A 17,224-nucleotide genomic window follows, 5' to 3' on the forward strand; every position below is an offset into this window, starting at 1 on the left:
CGTGAAGTTCGTGGTTTCTGAGTAAGGAGGCGAACGAGGACACATCAGAGGAAGGTTTGGCACAGAAATAGGACGCAGGAAACCGAAATAGGACGAGCTATTGCAGCGTGATGCAGGTGACCTGCAGCAGGTGTTTTTGTGTGCGTGCGTGCAGACAGGTCTGTGGAGGGGGGCGTGGCTTATAAACTACCTGCAGCAGGTAAGGTTCGGGTTACCTGCAGCGCTCCAGTCTCTGCTCCGCTTTGGAAGAACATCATTCTGTGTTTGCTGATGAGTTTGTTCACTTATCGCTCAGCCGATCAGGAGCCCGGAGTCGCAGAGCGGAGATCCACGCGCAGGTGAGTCGGTCATTACTCACACCTGCGGCTTCCTCACAGCCTGAGCTGCTTCTTTTTTATTCTGCTGTTTGTTGGCTGGTTGGTTTCTGGTTGTGTGTTTGTTTTTGTTTTATTGGTTTGTTTGTTTCTGGCTGTCTGTCGCGTGAGAGCAGACTTCAGTAATCACTTCCAGCGAAACTCCATCAGCGCTCGTATTGTTTTCAGGAAACATGCGGTTTTAATGCGAGACTGTGACGTGTAATTCATACCTGCGTAAGAACTGGTTTTGTGCACGCGCGTGTTGTTGGATTCAGGGCTGCTGGGAGTGTATCCGGTGTCCGGTGTGCTCTCCCGACACGAGTTTGCAGAGGTGCGTGCGTGCGTGTTTGGTGTGCAAATGGTCCTGTTGCCTTGGTTACAGTGACATCACGCATGCTTCACACGCACTTAATTTAAATGTGCATACATATATTTTTAAATCTAGTAAATGCTTTGTTCTTGGCGGCGTCTGCGGAGTCCGCTTCACGATCCAGCAGCGCCGTCATGTTTGCGTCACTTAACCTAATATTGACTTAAACTAACAGGAACCTGTGCAAACCACCTGAGGACAAAACCAACACTGATGCGGGATTTTGAAAACAAACTCTACAAATAAAACGTGTAAAAACATTACATATGAACTATACGAATGTTATATTTAGTGGATGGTAATACGTTTGAGCGTCGGGCCACAGCAGGTTTGATGTCGAACAGCCGCTCATCGTCTGTTTCTGCGCCGTTTTAACCAAAACTGGATCCAAACTGGAGGTTTTGTTGCGTTAGCTCGGCTGTTTCACGCTTCCTGGACTTTGGATCAAAGGAAAATTTGGCTGTTGGAAGTTTTTGTGCTGCACGCTTTTATGAGTTTGAGCAAACATAAAGGAGGAAGAACAGAAAATGGAAACGCTGTGATAGATGATTACACTTCTAATCATTCATTAACCAAGTACATTATCATTTAAATGTTGCACTGAAAGTACAAAGAACATGAATTTGCTTACTTTGTTGCAATAATATGATCTGATTCAGTTGCTGCTGCCTTTGGAAGCCACTCTGAACCCCCGCCCCCCCCCAGCTCTTTCATGATATCTCTAAAAAGGGCCATAAACGAGGTGGACTTTAGAGAGCGTCTGCAGCACTGTGACACTGCAAAACAATCTTACAGAACTTACTACTGTTACTCCTGAGACGTGAGGACTGAAAATATTCAGATTAATGAATTTAATTTTATGTTCGTCTTAATCTTTCAGTCACTAAAAAAGTCAAACTGATTAAAAACCTCCCAAATCAGAAGATTTACTACATTTTATAGTTTTATATCACTTTGAACTTGTTGTCTTTAGCTGACCAAAGCACCTGGACTCCAGCTTTAAATCCAAACATTAAGTTTTCTATAAATTTCCATAAGTTGTCTTCTCTCTCCCATGTTTTGCACAGTAAAGTGTTATCAACAGGTCTTGATCCAAACATGAGTGTACGTTCAGGCGCACCCTCGCCTCCTCCGGTCTGTGTTGACTGGTTCGCTGCAGGAATGTGTGGCTGTGGTTGAACAGCTTCTCCACCCAGCGACAGCAGAGAAATACTCATACCTGCTGTGGGCGTCCGACAGCAGGCTGATCCTCCGCCACGCCTGAGCTAAGAAACAATTAGATGCGTGTTTGTGTCGGTCTCTGAATTTTTCCACCAACCCAACAAACAAAAGCCCGTCTGACACCGCGGGGCAGCAAACACTCGAGTTTATCTACCCGAAATGAGTAATCAGTTAAAGGAGGTTTGCTTTGTGATTAAAGGTTTAATCTTGCAGTCCGGATTTAATGGCTGACATCAAACACTGAGCGTGCCAGCTGGTCTTAGACATGAGTTTAGGCTTAGCTTAATGACTTCAACCCATCTCAGATCCAAAAGTTTTCCTCCTTTGCCTGGTTCATTGTTTTTCTTCCAGGTTTTGTCAGATTACAGCATCTTTATTTTCTAAGTTTTCGAACATTTCATTGTTCAAATGTTTAATCAACAAGTTGTGTAAAAGACTGGTGACCCGTCCAGAGCGTACTCTGCCTCTCGCCTTACGGCAGCTGGGATGTTGACGGCCCAAATCGTAGACGTGGACAGCAGGCAGGGTTCAATAATAGGCGAGCTGCTTATTTACAAGAGACAAAACAAAGTCCAAACTAAGGAACCACAAGTACGTGCAGACACTCTGACAAAGACTGACGACTGCACAGAAAAGCAACCAGACACACGGCTGGATGATACTAGAGCAGGGTGGGCAACTCCAGGCCTCGAGGGCCGCTGTCCTGCAGGTTTTAGACGTGTCGTTGATCCATCACAGCTGATTTAAATGGCTAAATGACCTCCTCAACATGTCCTGAAGTTCTCCAGAGGCCTGGTAATGAACTAATCATGTTGACCCAGGGTGAGATCTAAAACCTGCAGGACACGGAGTTCCTCACCCCTGCTCTAGAGATAAATAACCATCAGAATAAAACAGGAAGTGAGAAATGATAACTAAACGGCGAAACACAAAGACATTTACTTGAGATCAAGGACTCGAGAGGATGGAAAAACTAAACGTTAATACAACCAGGAACAGAGAAACTAAACTCGATACACTAAAGAAATGCACGAAGCACCAACTCTGGGTCAAAGGCCGAGCACCGTGACTGCTACATGACTAATTTGTCCCTTTCTGATTGTTGGTGGATGCTCACAGAACAAGGATTCGCTGTTCTCAGGTGTCCGCTACAGTTTTCTTTCACCTTGCAGAGTTAAAAATGTTTGAGGTTTTCCTGTTCAGTCTGGCGAGCGTCAGCTGAGCTGCGAGCTCAGACGCCGTCACCACGAGCTAAACCCTTCACGGCTCCGATGATGCCCGGGTGTCTGTTTGGCAATTACTTTGAGTCAATTTGATCGGTTTAAAGTCCGACATTAAACAAACACCTGGAAGAAGTGAGGCGCCACCTGCTCTGCTAATGTGCTGCCAGAGCAGGCATCAGGTCGATGCTGCGTCCTTAAGCAACCTCGAGCCTGAGCGCGTGCAGCTGTGTCAGGATTAAGATTCTCAGGTTGTGTGTTTTGGTCACATGTTAGTGCCGCTGATTCTTAGTGAAGAGCTCTGGCTGGTCTGGATGTTTGTTAGAGGAACATTCAGACTGTCGGCTTTTCTCGTCTTTCTGTAGTTTAAACCTGACGGCTGCAGGCTTGCGTTATACGGCTGTCCCATGTATGATGTCATTGATGTCACTGTGGATAACTAACCAATCCCTCACCTTATTAGATGAGGAGCTAGATCTGACTGCACAGGCTTAAATTAGCTGTTAAATGTACTCGGTTGGCTCCTGTATGAACTCTGAGGGGAAGTGACTGTCACAGAGCTCAGGTGAGGTCACCTGCAGCTTTTAATTGTGTGACAGATCACATGACTGTCTACAGTTTCACTTCAGCCTGAGGTGTTCAACGGTGATTGGACCGGATGGAGTTACTGGAGAGATCCGCCTGACCCTGAAGCTCCAGTGTTTGAAATTTAAAAGTAAAGTTATTTGATCTTGATGCAAATGTGACTGTCAGCAGAATTTGAAGAGAAGACATTTTTGACTTTATCTCCAAAAACTTCCCAGCAAACACGTTTGAAACGACGCTGCTGTCTCTCAGATAAACTCATCAGGGTGTGATGGCAAAATTCACCCTGTAGACGAAGGTTCACGGTGTTTCCTCGTAGGCCGTAACGCAGGTCCAGCGCGTCCCCGTGCACACCGGTAAATATAAATGCGCTCGATTTGCCAACATGTGATTTTTGGATTTGGTGCATGATGAACTCGACTAGTATGGACGGTTGTAACCACGTCAGCGTTGTGATGTCACCCTGTGATGTGAGAAATGAGTTTGAGTCGTCTACACGGAGTACGACGGTTTAGTTTAGTTTGTTTCATCTTGTTCAAAAAGCGCTTAAAATCATTTTTGACTCAAACTTTCTAGCAAGAGGAAGTTTAACGAGCACGTCAAAGCAATGTGTAAGAATGACCCCCAACACACGTGAACTTTGACCTCCAACATCATTCTGAATAAAAACCAAGTCTGTGAGAGGAGTCAGACAGCAGCTGGTCAGTGCTGAGATGTTTGCTGGGTCTGGGCTGTGTTGACCGAAGTTCTACTGAAGTACTTTTTTGTACTACAAAAGACCTGGCAGGTCATTTTAGACCTTTTTTATTTACACCGCTGTTCTATTAAAGGTCACACCTGACTTCCTGCATGAGTCAGGTGTGGCAGAGAAATGTGCGAGGCTGGTGCGGGACAGGTACGAGGACAGTGGTGATGTGTGCAGGAGGAGTGACAGATGGGTTCATGGTGGGACTACATCAGAGATCTGCTCTGATCCCCTTCTTGTTTGCAGTGGTGATGGACAGACTGACAGATGGGGTCAGGAGTGTCTGTGGAGCTGGTGCTGTAGTGAGAGTGGGGAGCAGGTGGGAAAGAGCCGGGAGAGGTGAAGGAACGCTTTGGAGAGATGAATGGAAGTCAGAAGAACCAAGATGGAGCACGTGTGAGTGAGATGGAGACGTGCAGTGTGATAGTGAAGGTAGATGAGTTTAAATACCTGGATTAACAATGCAGGTGAGAGGTGAAGAGATTCCAGGCAGGAAGACGAAACAAAGAGGATATAGTGGGTAGTGTCTGAGGAGCTGGGCACTGACAAAAGGCAGGAGGCTGAGCTGGAGGCAGCAGAGATGAAGCTCAGGTTGAGACAAAGTTAAAGAGGTACGGCTGAAACGTGGACGTGCAGAGGAGAGTGGCTATGTTGGACAAAGTGCTATAGACGTGTAGCGGTCCGTACGAGCTAGCAGCTAGCTGTGAAGCTGACGTGAATTCTCCAGAACACAGCGTCTTCTTCCTGTATTTACTTTTGTTGCTCCGCCCCGGACACATCTGGCCAATAAGCAGACTGAACATTGTCACGTGGTTTCAGTGACATTTCGGTTCGTTTGGAGTTTGCTTGAATTTTTCTCAAATCATGAGAAAGTGCTACAAGTTTGCAAACTCGGAGTAAATGACCTACAGGCGTGAAAACGCCCCGAGTGACTTCTTACTGCTGCAGAGCTGCGCTGTCATTTTAATCCAGAGGTCTGGATTTAAGAGGGAGTCACTTTGATATTTGAGACAAAAAGCAGCATTTTTCCTCTTTGTGAAGCTGCTGCAAACAGCAGATTTATCTTTATGAAATCATTCACCAAACAATCATCTCATGGTTTCAGCTCCAAACAAACACTTCTGGGTCTTTGAGTCGAGTGTTTTGTTTGGAAGAAATGTGTGTGGATGGTGATACTGATGTTTGCTGTCTGGAACAGTCGGTGCATTTGTTTGAGCCCTGAGATCAACCTGGTTAGGAAAAGCCAAAATACTGACAGCTGTGAACCTGAAGGAGGAAAACCACAGGAAGGGTAAACGGAGCAGGCTCCGAGTTGATGAGCGTTTTCTAATGTGTTTCATTAGAGCAGCCGAGGCTGCTGGGATTCATTATGACTCAGATAATCTTCACAGTGTCCCGAGGCTCCGCCCACCCCGAGGCGGCGGGCCGCTCTGACTCTCAGCTAGCTAACATCTGCAGGCTAATGTCCCCTCTGATGGCCATAACAACACATAATGTTATTACACCATTAAACAGCCTGTTTCCTTCAGCTTTATGGCTGCTGTTACCTGCAGCCCTCTCACACAAACACACTCAGTCGGCCTGCAGACCCACACGAGCTTCCTTTGCAGTGTTTACTGTCAGGTTGTGGCTGAAAATTGCACTGATAGCTCAGCGAGGCAAATGCCTGAATAACAGCAGTGCATCTGCAGCTAAGTGCCGCCTGGAGGGATGTGTGCGAGAGCCTCGGTGCTCCACGTTACTGGATGAGGTTGCATCAAACGTCGAGCCAGGTCCAGACTTTTATTTATTGTAGCTGCTGTTTCCCTGCTGTGCAAACACAGAAGCCTCTTTGAATAAATAGTTTAATCAGGATGTTTTTAAAGCTGATTTAATAGTCGATATATCGGAAACCAGAAAACTGAGCACAAAGTGAAGTAAAACGTTTGTATTTAAGAACTGCTTAAAAACTTTATTGCCTTTAACTATCAGTTTAAATGTGTGCTGCTTGGAAAAAGAGGTTTGGGTTAAAGTACAGCCAAATAAAAGTGTTACACACACCTTGGAAAGCTGGATTTAAGGTGTAGACACCTGTGCTTATGCACTCGGCCTCCAGAGTCCAATGACCTGCTCAAAGAGACTGTAATGCTAATTTACAGCCAGATGTTTGACATTAGAGTAGCTTTGCATGATTCAGAGTTCACATTGATCCTCATTCATCTTACCTGGGCCTTCATTAGTCCATCCTCTGCCTGAAACAAGAGGTTTTAGCTCATCTCTCTTTACACCTTTACTGGGAAATGCTGACCTGCAGTCTTACACCTCATAGAAAAGCCATTTAGAGACACCTGATCTCTTCATTATGAAGGTGAAGTTTGAAGAAAGGTCACGAGGTCGTAAAAGTCTGATCCAGAAGTCTCCTGATGTGTATAAAAAGTATTATAATGAGACGTGTAGAGCCCTGCTGCCTGCAGATAACGTGGCTGTAACAACGGTCGTTTTTAGGGTGACGTGTGGAAAGACGCTGCTCCACTCCGTGATCCTCTCGTCTCAAACGCTCGCTCCTTCCTCTGCCTTTAATTCGTCGCGATCCGCCGCCTCGTGACGCCACTTTCAGATGAGTTGGTTTAACATTCAAATCTCCAGAGCAGCATTAGCGTATTTGGGTCATGAGATAAAGATCTAAGCAGTAAAGAGAGAGTCCTCTGACACCTTTAGAAAGTCCTTTTTTCTGTTGCCTGAAAGCAAACGAGACATCATCACTGAGAGTTATGAACTCACATCTGTCCGATGTGCTCGTAGGAAACTGAGACGGCTGTTTTTGCATTTTAGGAAAAATAATCTGGGGTTCGAGTTGTTCTGTTTTAATGCCACGGTGTGAGAAATGACGCCTCGGTGTCTTTGCAATGCTGCAGCCGGCGTCAGAGTGCCAAATAAAAGCAGGACGCTAACGACTCTCCGGCCTCGACTGAGGAGATCTCCGGGGCAAATGTAATTATCTTGATTTATAAACGTGTGTTTATCGCCTGCTCCGCTGGCCTCTGTGCTCCATTAAAGGTGTTAGATGCTGGTTTGTAAAATCAACATGTCAGAGCCTCGTTAACTTTTAAGAACCGGCCAAAATGATCACAAAGAAATGTGACTTTCAGCCTCCGGCGGCCTCCACAGAGCGAAATCTGCAGGAAGAAGAGTTTGTGTGTGGATGTGGAGGGGGAGGGGCTTCCTCTTAATTAAGCCTTGCAGAAGACGATGATGGCGATGTCATTGGTCTGATGATTGGACTGAACAGACCACAAGTTTTACTTCGTGGTTCTTTTTAGTCTTCTATCCACATGAGTCACTCGGGTTGGATCAAACGTCTAAACGAGAAATTCCCGAGACAGTCTCGCAGTCGTGAGCTCTTCTCCTGGTAGGACACGCCACAACACCGTCACCTAAGAGGCCTCCAGGACCAGAGCCGCCGGGTCCAAGCCAGTGGAGGTCCAATCCCTGTTTGAACGGGCCATGTGTGGCTGCTGATGCCCACGCTGCCTGCTGTGCTTCTGGCTTTGTGCAGTTTCTAAGAGGAATCAAACCCGTCAGTATTCGGCTAATTTCATTTAAAAGGATCGTTGTTTCCGTCCTTCACGAGTGCATCCTTTTTGTATTTGTGGGGCTGAATTTTCTTTCTTTTAAAGACTTTAAATCCACACGAGTCGCTCCACATTTAATATAAAACATTTTGGTTGTTTTAAACTCCGTTATCTGCTTTTGTCTGAACAGTTTGATGATAAATTATACAAATATTTTCTGAAAATTACACAAAAAAGCTCTGAAGAAGGTTTTAAGTCGTACATTTGCTCTGTCTGGCAGTCAAAACTAGAATTAAAGTGATTGAGACTTAAAGGTCTTATAAACTGGATTTTTTTTTTTCAAACCCACGTTTCTCTGCATCGACGTTCACCACAGTCGTGCTCACAGAAACTTCTGTTTGCTTTGAGTTTCCTCCTGAGCAGCTCTGTTCATTAAAACATTCAAGATTCAGCGGAGTCACAAAGTAAAGCGTGAACTGGTCTCTGGAAGCTGTCGGTGCTCAAAGCCCAAAATGTGTTTCTTGAAAGTTTATCTGAAGACTTTGATCTGTTATCAGCTTCAGTCTCATCATCGGCCACAATCTGGGTTGAGAACATGAGGGGAAAAAATTTTAAAACTTTAAATTAAGCAAATCTCCAGAGAAGAGCTTTTAGCTTTGTGCTGTGCCCTTTTGTTTTTTCTCCTTCTTAAATTTGGCAAACGGAGGACGAAACCATCTCACGTTTCACTGAAGCGGCGTTTTCCTGCTTCAGCAGGAGCAGCGGCTCGTATTACCTTCCATCTGAATTACTTTACCATCCATTTAAACGGTGTTGCTGCCACAGCAGGACGAACCCGGGTGCGTGTGAAAGTGTCGAACAGAAACCGTGACATTGAAGCCGTTTCCTTTCTGCAGGCCTCGCTCTGTAATCCTCTGGTTACTGTTGAACTGCGGCTGAGCTCCTGAGACGGCGCCCGAGCCTCGGGACAAGTTTCTGTACAATAATAACAAAACACGATGAGTCACAGAGTCAATAAAGCCAAATGTAGCTCCCAGGTCTGAGGACTGCACCTTTGATTCTTCTTGATGAACAGCAGGTGTATTATTTGTCAGGTAGTTTCATTAAAGCTGCTCCAGCAACACAAACAGTCCAGAGGACCAGTTCAGGCTTTTATCTGGCGTTGGTGTTTTGTCTTCAGTAGTGTCCAACTCGATGAGTCGTAAAATAAATGCTCCCTGCACAGCTGTGTTCGTATCAGGCTGTAAACGTGTTTATTTCTCGGACACTTTAACGCGGGACTGTTTGAGTCGCTGCTTGAGCCTCGTGTGGACATTAGAGGAACAACAGCTTCCTTCTTGGGCTCTGTCACTTCCTCTCCTGTCAAAGCTTTTCAGAGGAGCTTGATTTAAATATTTGGATAACACGTCAGCTCTGCAGAACCACAAACCCACACACTGAAGTTTGTTTTGACTCAGACGGCTTTAAATGAGATTAATCTGCTGCCAAAAAGAGCCAATAACAAATGCACTTTGTTTGCTGAGAGTCACGAAGATGATTGTTAGCTGTCAGAAAAACACACAAACCTCAGTGTTTTGTCCCCCTGTGGCTCTGACTGTATTTTCTCGGTCAGTTATTTTGGAGATGATCGGTAAACTCGACCTGTTCTCCACCTGTTCTCACCGTCTCACTTTCCATCATCTCGCATCCTCGTCTACTTCTACATAATCTGTCTTCTCTGCGAGGACGACACAAAGGCTGCTTGTTCCCAGCCTGCCTGCCTTTGTCCAGAACAGACAATGCAGTGACTCCAGGGGACAAAGGGGGGAGGAGGGGGAGGCAAAAGTGAGTTAGACGGAGAAAAAGGTGACAATAGAAAAAGACTAATTTTACCCATGCCTGCGGAAAACATGAGTGTCTATATCAAGTTAAAGTTTTTTTTCTAGTGTATGAAATTTAGGAACATCAAAAACACAAAATCAGCAACAGTTTCTTCCTGTTTATTGTTTATTAAATTTATATTAAATTTACATGTGTTTATTATTGGAGTCCTCTGGAGTAGCTCTGCGTGATTCACAGTTCATAATAATCCTCCTTCATTGTACACGTCATTGTTTTTCCAACTACTTCCTGTCTCCGACCTGCCTTCCCGCATGATGTTTGTGCTATGTGTGTATGGTTGTGTGTAAAGTGTAAACTTTGCAGGTGACAAATAAAAGGCTTCATCTTTGTCTTACTGGGCCTCGAGGAAACCCCTCAGTCCAGAAAATGTCTGAATGGAGCCTTTTTTAGCTCCTCCCCTTTAAATTATTCTTTCCTCTGATTGGCAGCCTTGTAAAAACGAAGCAGAGGCCTTCTGCTTACAGTGATTACTGCATCATTATTCTCTCTTTTTATCAGCATGTAATCGAGACTTGGTGTCTCCTAATTTTTATGTTTGATGAGCAGATCGACCAAAGCGCTCCTCAGTTAAAGGTCAGAGTGGACGCTCGTCTCGTGTAAGGTGACTGAAAAGCCCCGAACCAGAAAATGTCGTCTGTTTATAATTTGAGTCATTACTCAATTTTCTTTCAGCAAACTGCAGCACGACACCGCAAACACAACACGGTCTAACAAAGCCGAGCTCGTAGTTTGTCGCCTGCTGACCTTATTGGAAATTTATTTCCTTTTTAAATTCAACTTAAAAGTCTTTAATTAATAAAAATCCAGTTTCACAACTTTTTCCAACTTTAACAGGAATTTTAAAAGAAATTCTTGAATTTTTCTTCAACCCTCAGTGGCCCTAATACAGGTGTAGGGCAACTCCAGGCCTCGAGGGCCGCTGTCCTGCAGGATATGGATGGGATCCAACACAGCTGATTTAAACGGCTAAATTCCTCCTCAACATGTCTTGAAGTTCTCCAGAGGCCTGGTAATGACCTAGTCATGTGGTTCAGGTGTGCTGACCCAGGGTGAGATCTAAAACCTGCAGGACAGCGGCCCTCAAGGCCTGGAGTTCTCCACCCCTGCTCTGATAGATCTTTGTTAATAATGGTGTGAACACAGACTTTAATGGATTTAAATATTCATGAATGCCTGTGTTTAGTCATTTCAGTGTTTTGCCAAAGTGGTTAATGTTGAAAGGCCTTACGGGGAACGGGCTAAACCAGCTTGTTTCAGACGATCAACTGAGGCTCTTCTTTATAAGATAAAGAAGGATTATTTTGAGCTGTGACTCATGCAAAGCTGCTTTCAGGTCTAGCCCGGCTGTTCTCTGACATGTTTCTGCTCCAGAATCGTCGATTTCCTGCTGAATGATGTAAAACTGTCGATATGACAAACGATGCTTAATGTGGTCGCCGAGAGGCCACAGAAGCTCAGGTTTCAGGTGTTTGTGTTCTCTGCTGAGGAGCAGGGGGGATGATTAACTTTGTCTCAGGACACAGACGTTATTTTAATCAGTCTTGGTTCTAATAGTCCTGATTTCCTCTCACCTTCATCATCTCCTCAGCTCAATATCGCTTTCCCTCTAAAGCGGCCGAGCTCTAATAGGGGCCATTCGTCTCTTCTCCTCGCCGCCGAAGCTTCAGCGAGTGATGCATTTCAGGGCTGTGTTTCCAGCGTTTTCCAAACTGCACTGGTTGACTTGCGCTGCTTCGCTCTGCACGCACAATATGCTCGATGCCAGTTTTAAGGTCACAGCCAAATTAAAGTGTCACCTTGACTGCCAGCTGTGCACGTGGAAACAAATGGAGATTCCTGCTTTTTATTCATTTTTAATGGAAACGTTTCTTAAACACGGATTTCTTCCTGCATTGTTCATTGGGAATTATGCTGCATCCACAGAAAGGAGGGTGATGGGAAAAGCTCCGGTTCAGCGTCTTTTACTGTGAAACTGGTCTAATAGATAAATCTAGGTAATGCAGTTAAAACTTTAAAAAGCTGAGCTGCACTTTATTCTTTAATGATATAATTGCACAGGATACAAGTGGGTTAGATTTGAAAACGCCGCATGAATCTGTTTCTGTATTTGGAGCTTTTGACGTGAATAAAATCCAATTTTCCAACGAAGCCGCTGCGTTCAGGGGCAAACTCGTAAAAACCAAAGTCTGGAGCGGTGGTCGTTATGAATTATCCATCACTGCGTGAGCTCAACATTGTTTAAAAAGACAGAGACACAGAGATCAGATGATTTTTGGAGTGTTCAGCTATACCCACAGATCTACTTAGCACTTTTAATTCTTATTTTCATGTCTATTTAAGCGTTATATGACAGTATGTTTGCACTAAGTACAATTAAATAATATAAAATAATAAATAAGAAAAAAAAAATAAAAAAATAAAAATAAAATAAAATAAATAAAAAAATAAAAAAATAAATAAGCAATTTCCTAATGTTGTAAACCTGCTCGACATTTGGCAATAAAACCCATTCTGGTTCTGAGATACGTGCTAATCACAGCTGACCAACATCTGCACGAAATCCCAGAATTTCATCAAATCTGTAGCTCCGCCTTCTTGGATGTTATCTTAGTACAGTAACCTCACAGCAGCCATATTACTGGTCAGATAATGTCATTAAAAAGGCTCCAACATCACAAACACGGTCCAGTTAGCTGAGATGAAGCCTATCAGCCCTCGCAGACCTCTCTGTTTGTGGCCTGTCTGCTAATTCTGCCAATTCTTATTATATATTCTAGAAACGTGTTTAACGTTTTTTTTAGGGAATGCCACACAGTTAAAGTGTAAATCTGGCTGCATGCAAGCCCCTTCTACCTCAGACACATCCTGCGTATCGCTGGTGCTCTGCTCTGTAGTGTCAGGACAGTGTGGGGCACTGTGGGAGTGTCGCTCTGCTCTGAAGCTGTAAACTCGCCTCCTGTCACCTTCACAGCTGCACATCTAATTGGATAAAACCACCTCAGAGTGCCGTGCTAATAAAGCTATGTAGAAGTTAAGCCCCGCCCCTTTATCTTGCTATAATAAAGTGTGGTTCAGGGCACAGAGGAAGCAGAATCTTCCCCTCTCCTCCTCCTCTTCATCTTAATCTCTCCCTCAGTTCGATATCAATATCAGCTTCAACCAGAGCCATTTGCTTAATCTTAATAACTCGAATTCATTTCCTATCTCTGCTGCAGCGGTTTACAGCCTCCTCATCCCAGCAGGGACGCGTCTTAATAGTAGTGATGAGCCGCCTCCCCTCGTTCCCTCACGCTGCTCCGTCTGCCTGCTTGTGGTTTCATGCAGACAGAGCAGAATGGCACGGTGAATAAAATCTTACGTAATCTAAGAGAAATCTGCTGCTATCCAACAGAAGATCTGCCAACAGGGTTAGAAAAAGTCAGCGGATAAGATCCCCTACTGCGTGCTGTCTGACCTTAAAGAGCAGGGACAAGAGAGAAGCTCGCTGGAAACGGCAGAAAGGGAGATAAAGCTTCCTGAAACTGGATTTTCTTAATTCGCTCAATTAAAATTGTAGCTCAGAGGAAGATCTGATAACGCCCTCCTCTCCCTCGACTCTGGTCGGGTTGTCAGAGTAGTTAACCTTTAATAAGATGTAAATGAAGCATTATTCAGAAGCAGTGCGACCACAATCACCCTCCGTGTTTCAGGAACATGGAAATAAATTCTGCTTCTCCTTACGTCCCGTGGTACATCTCCTGCTCCATCCGTGGGCGTTCACGTTCAGCGTTAAAGTTAAAAACTTCCAGTAATGGTCAGTGGCTGCTCTCAGACCATCAGTGTTTCCTACTCTTGCAGATGCAGGGGCAGCAAATCGGAAGGGGTTTAAAGGGGGAGGAGCTAAAACAGTCAGTTTCAGGTAAACGGAGGTTATAAGATGAAGATTATTTGACTCGCAGTGCAAAAGAGTACTCTGAAAAACTGCAGTTCCTCTGATGTCCACTCGAGGCTCCAGCGAGTCATTCACGTCAGGCTCGATGTTAACACTGTACAGCAGAAACACCAGAAGGTCAAAGCTAAAACTAAAACTGGTGTTTTTTTTTTTTTTTTTAATTACAGTATGTGATGTCAGCCTGTGATGTCATTGTGACATCATATGGCATCGTACTTTCACTTGATATTCAAGAAACCATATTTACTGAGATTTTTATTTTAAGTTTAACTTTGGCTGCAAACGACGAAGTTAAACCTGAAGATGATCCATTTACTGGTTTTCACATTTGTCACCTAATGACCTTGACCTGGTTTCCACCAAAAATTCAATCAGCTGATTACATCCTGGCGCCCTTCAAGGGGAGAATAAACATGTTTACAGGCGGCTACTGATGAGCTTTCTATGAATAGTTTAATACTTCGTAATAACTCTATGCCTTAATAGAATTTAACCAAAGTTTGCATCATTGGGGCGTGGCCTGTTTGACTGACAGGTGGATGGCGACACAGCTGCTAGCTGTCAGCTAGGTGTCGCCTCAGCTAACTGGAGTCCCTGAACTGGACCTTTGTGCCACGTTTGTGCTGTTGGACCTTTTTTAATGCAATTATCTGACCGATAATATGGCTGCTGTCTCTGCGAGGTCTGGTTTGTGAAAGATTTTAATTCAGTTTCACTTCCTCAGAAAGAAAACGATGTGAACAAAGACATTTTTAACCACTGCATTAACCTAATCGGGGTGTGTGAAAGTGAAAACGGTGCCAGAAAACAACACACAGCGAGACGCTTGTGGGTTCACACTGTCAACTTCCTTTATTCTTCTTTGAATGAAGGGAGGGTCCATCAAAGTCACATGACCTTAAACAAGCCCTATTAAACCTCAGTCTTCATGGAAGGGATGAGGAAAAGGAAAGATTTTAGCTGAACATCGTGTAGTAACCCCCACAGAGCTCCTAAATGTCCCGAGAGTCAGATTTCCTGGTTAATAAAGATTTAAATGAATCCAGATCTCCCCAAACTGATTGGTTACACAGATTTCTCGGCTCCGCGAGCGAACATTGCTCTCTTTGTGCAACAGATTGCCCTGATGTTGTTTCCTATCTGATGAAATTAGATTCTGCTGGAGGCTGGTAACGTCTGAAAATCTAAGTTCAGGTGTTAAAATGATGAAAAGTGGGCCAATAAAATGAAATAAAGGCAGAAGACGTGGATTTCTGGATTCAGCTGAAAAGAGGAGAATAAGGACAGCTGGTTTGACGCCCTGCTGAGCCTCAGCCCGGCGGTTTGTCCCTGCAGACAGGTGTTACCGCCGTCAAAGTCATGGAAGACGCGCACACGCACGTGCGCACAGACACGCACAGCTGTCGGGGAATCATATTGGATGACGAAGCATCAATCATTACAGCCAATCAGACTTCACGGCTTGAATTCTCGTCCAATACGATCGCAAGATTTTTATTTATTTATTTTTTGCCTCCCTGCTCCTGCTGGTGATGTTTGACATCATAAGTGATGTCATCAGTATGTCAGGTAGTAGACGTGTGTGTGTGATGAGACTCTAATGTTTGAGCAGTTCCTCCTGTAATTCAGCTGGGTGGGTGTATCTCATATTCAAATTTTTCCCTCTCATGGAAAATTCCCAGACACCTGCTGTTGTCCTGGGCTCTGCACTCTGTCCACATTTGAAGGACTGGTTCAGCAGTTCGGGGGACGTGCACTCATCGTTCTCAGCAATAAGCAAATATCTTTAGATGCCCATGAAACTGATGCCACAAACGGTTAGCCGAGCTTAGCACACAGACAGGAAACTGGGGTTAAAGTGGACCTGTTCTGTTCTTATTTCCTGTCATGTCTCGTGTTCATATAATCAAATAATAAGTAGTAATCTTTCTCTCAAGCATGGAGGTTTTTTCCCCTGTATAAATATAATGAATATATAATGAGCTTGTCCTCGGTTGGTTGCAGGAAATGGTTTCAGCCTCGTGCTGCGAGTCTGTTCCACACCAGGCTGCTGCATAATGAGGGAAACTGAAGATGGCACATTTGTTCAGTCTGACAGGAAATTCCACACTTTTTTTCCCACCCTGTCAGATTTCCAGAGTCTCTTAGTAACATTTTGTGTTGTTATTCAAACTCATCAGCTGCTCACTTTTAATTTCTGCTGATTGGCGTAACTTACATTTGTTTTTACTGAGAAGTGCAGCAGGGATCAGCAGAGTCACAGAAATAGTTTTTTCCCCTTTTTAATCTTTATTTTAAGCATTCTGCATATCTGGAAATGTTTTATTGTTCTTATTGCACTTTGCTTTAGATGCAACAAAGGTTAATGTTTATGTTAAGGTTCACTGGTTCAAATCCAAACGCTGTTATGAATGAACTTACAGAGAAAAGACGTGAACGAGTCAAAGTTAGATCTGCTCAGTCTGTTTTCTTCATCTTGTTCTTGGCTGTTCCCTTTAAGAGGCATCACAGCAGATCATCTCCTCCTGTCCCAGCATCCTCCTCTGTCACGCCGACGTCTTACACCTGCTGGGTCTAAAAAAAGACTAATGTTGACTTCCTCCAGGGTCTGAAACTGCACTGACAGCACTAAGAGGACAGCTCGGGTTCACTCGTGTCTCTGATAAGACTCAATGAGTGGGGGGTGAGGTTGATGCAGTCATTAAATCAGAGGTGTGTGTGTGTGTGTGTGTGTCTGAACTGCAGGCAGCTGGTGACTCATCAGCAGATAAAGATGCTCTCTCGCTCTCTCTGTCTGGTAAATCTACATAGTGAAGCTTCATTCACACTTTGAGCTCAGTGGGGAAAACAGCCGTGTGTGTGTGTGCACATGTTAAGCAGATGTTCACGTCTGTTCTGTGGAGACTGAGGTGATAAATGAACTGAGATGAACCTGCCTGTCTGCTGCTTTCATACTTCAAATGGTAAATGGCCTGTATTTATATAGCGCTTTTGGTTCCATAGGGACTAATAAAGCACTTTACACATCCAGTCATCCACCCATTCACACACTGGTGATGGCAGCTACATTGTAGCTACAATGTAGCTACAATTGTAGCTACATTGTAGCCACAGCTACCCTGGGGCGCACTGACAGAGGCGAGGCTGCCGGACACTGGCGCCACCGGGCCCTCTGACCACCACCAGTAGGCAACGGGTGAAGTGTCTTGCCCAAGGACACAACGACCGAGACTGTCCGAGCCGGAGCTCGAACCAGCAACCTTCCGATTACAAGACGAACTCCCAACTCTTGAGCCACGATCGCCCACTTCAGGCACAGACTGCACCACAGCGTCGACGTACACCTACAATGGCAATGAACGGC

At 44.6% G+C, this 17,224-nt stretch overlaps 1 protein-coding gene across 1 annotated transcript in view; it reads left to right on the forward strand.

Annotated features, from left to right (window-relative positions):
* The first annotated feature begins 259 nt into the window (after window positions 1-259).
* Window positions 260-17,224, forward strand: part of si:ch211-137a8.2 (uncharacterized) — a 39,973-nt gene continuing 23,008 nt past the window's right edge. Inside the window, exon 1 of the mRNA XM_087851763.1 lies at window positions 260-338. The gene's annotated coding sequence lies outside the window, so the exon portion shown is untranslated. The remainder of the gene's footprint in view (window positions 339-17,224) is intronic.

Source organism: Neolamprologus brichardi, chromosome 14 (genome assembly GCF_056152115.1).
Source record: "Neolamprologus brichardi isolate AB-2024 chromosome 14, ASM5615211v1, whole genome shotgun sequence".
Taxonomy (NCBI): Eukaryota; Metazoa; Chordata; class Actinopteri; order Cichliformes; family Cichlidae; genus Neolamprologus; species Neolamprologus brichardi.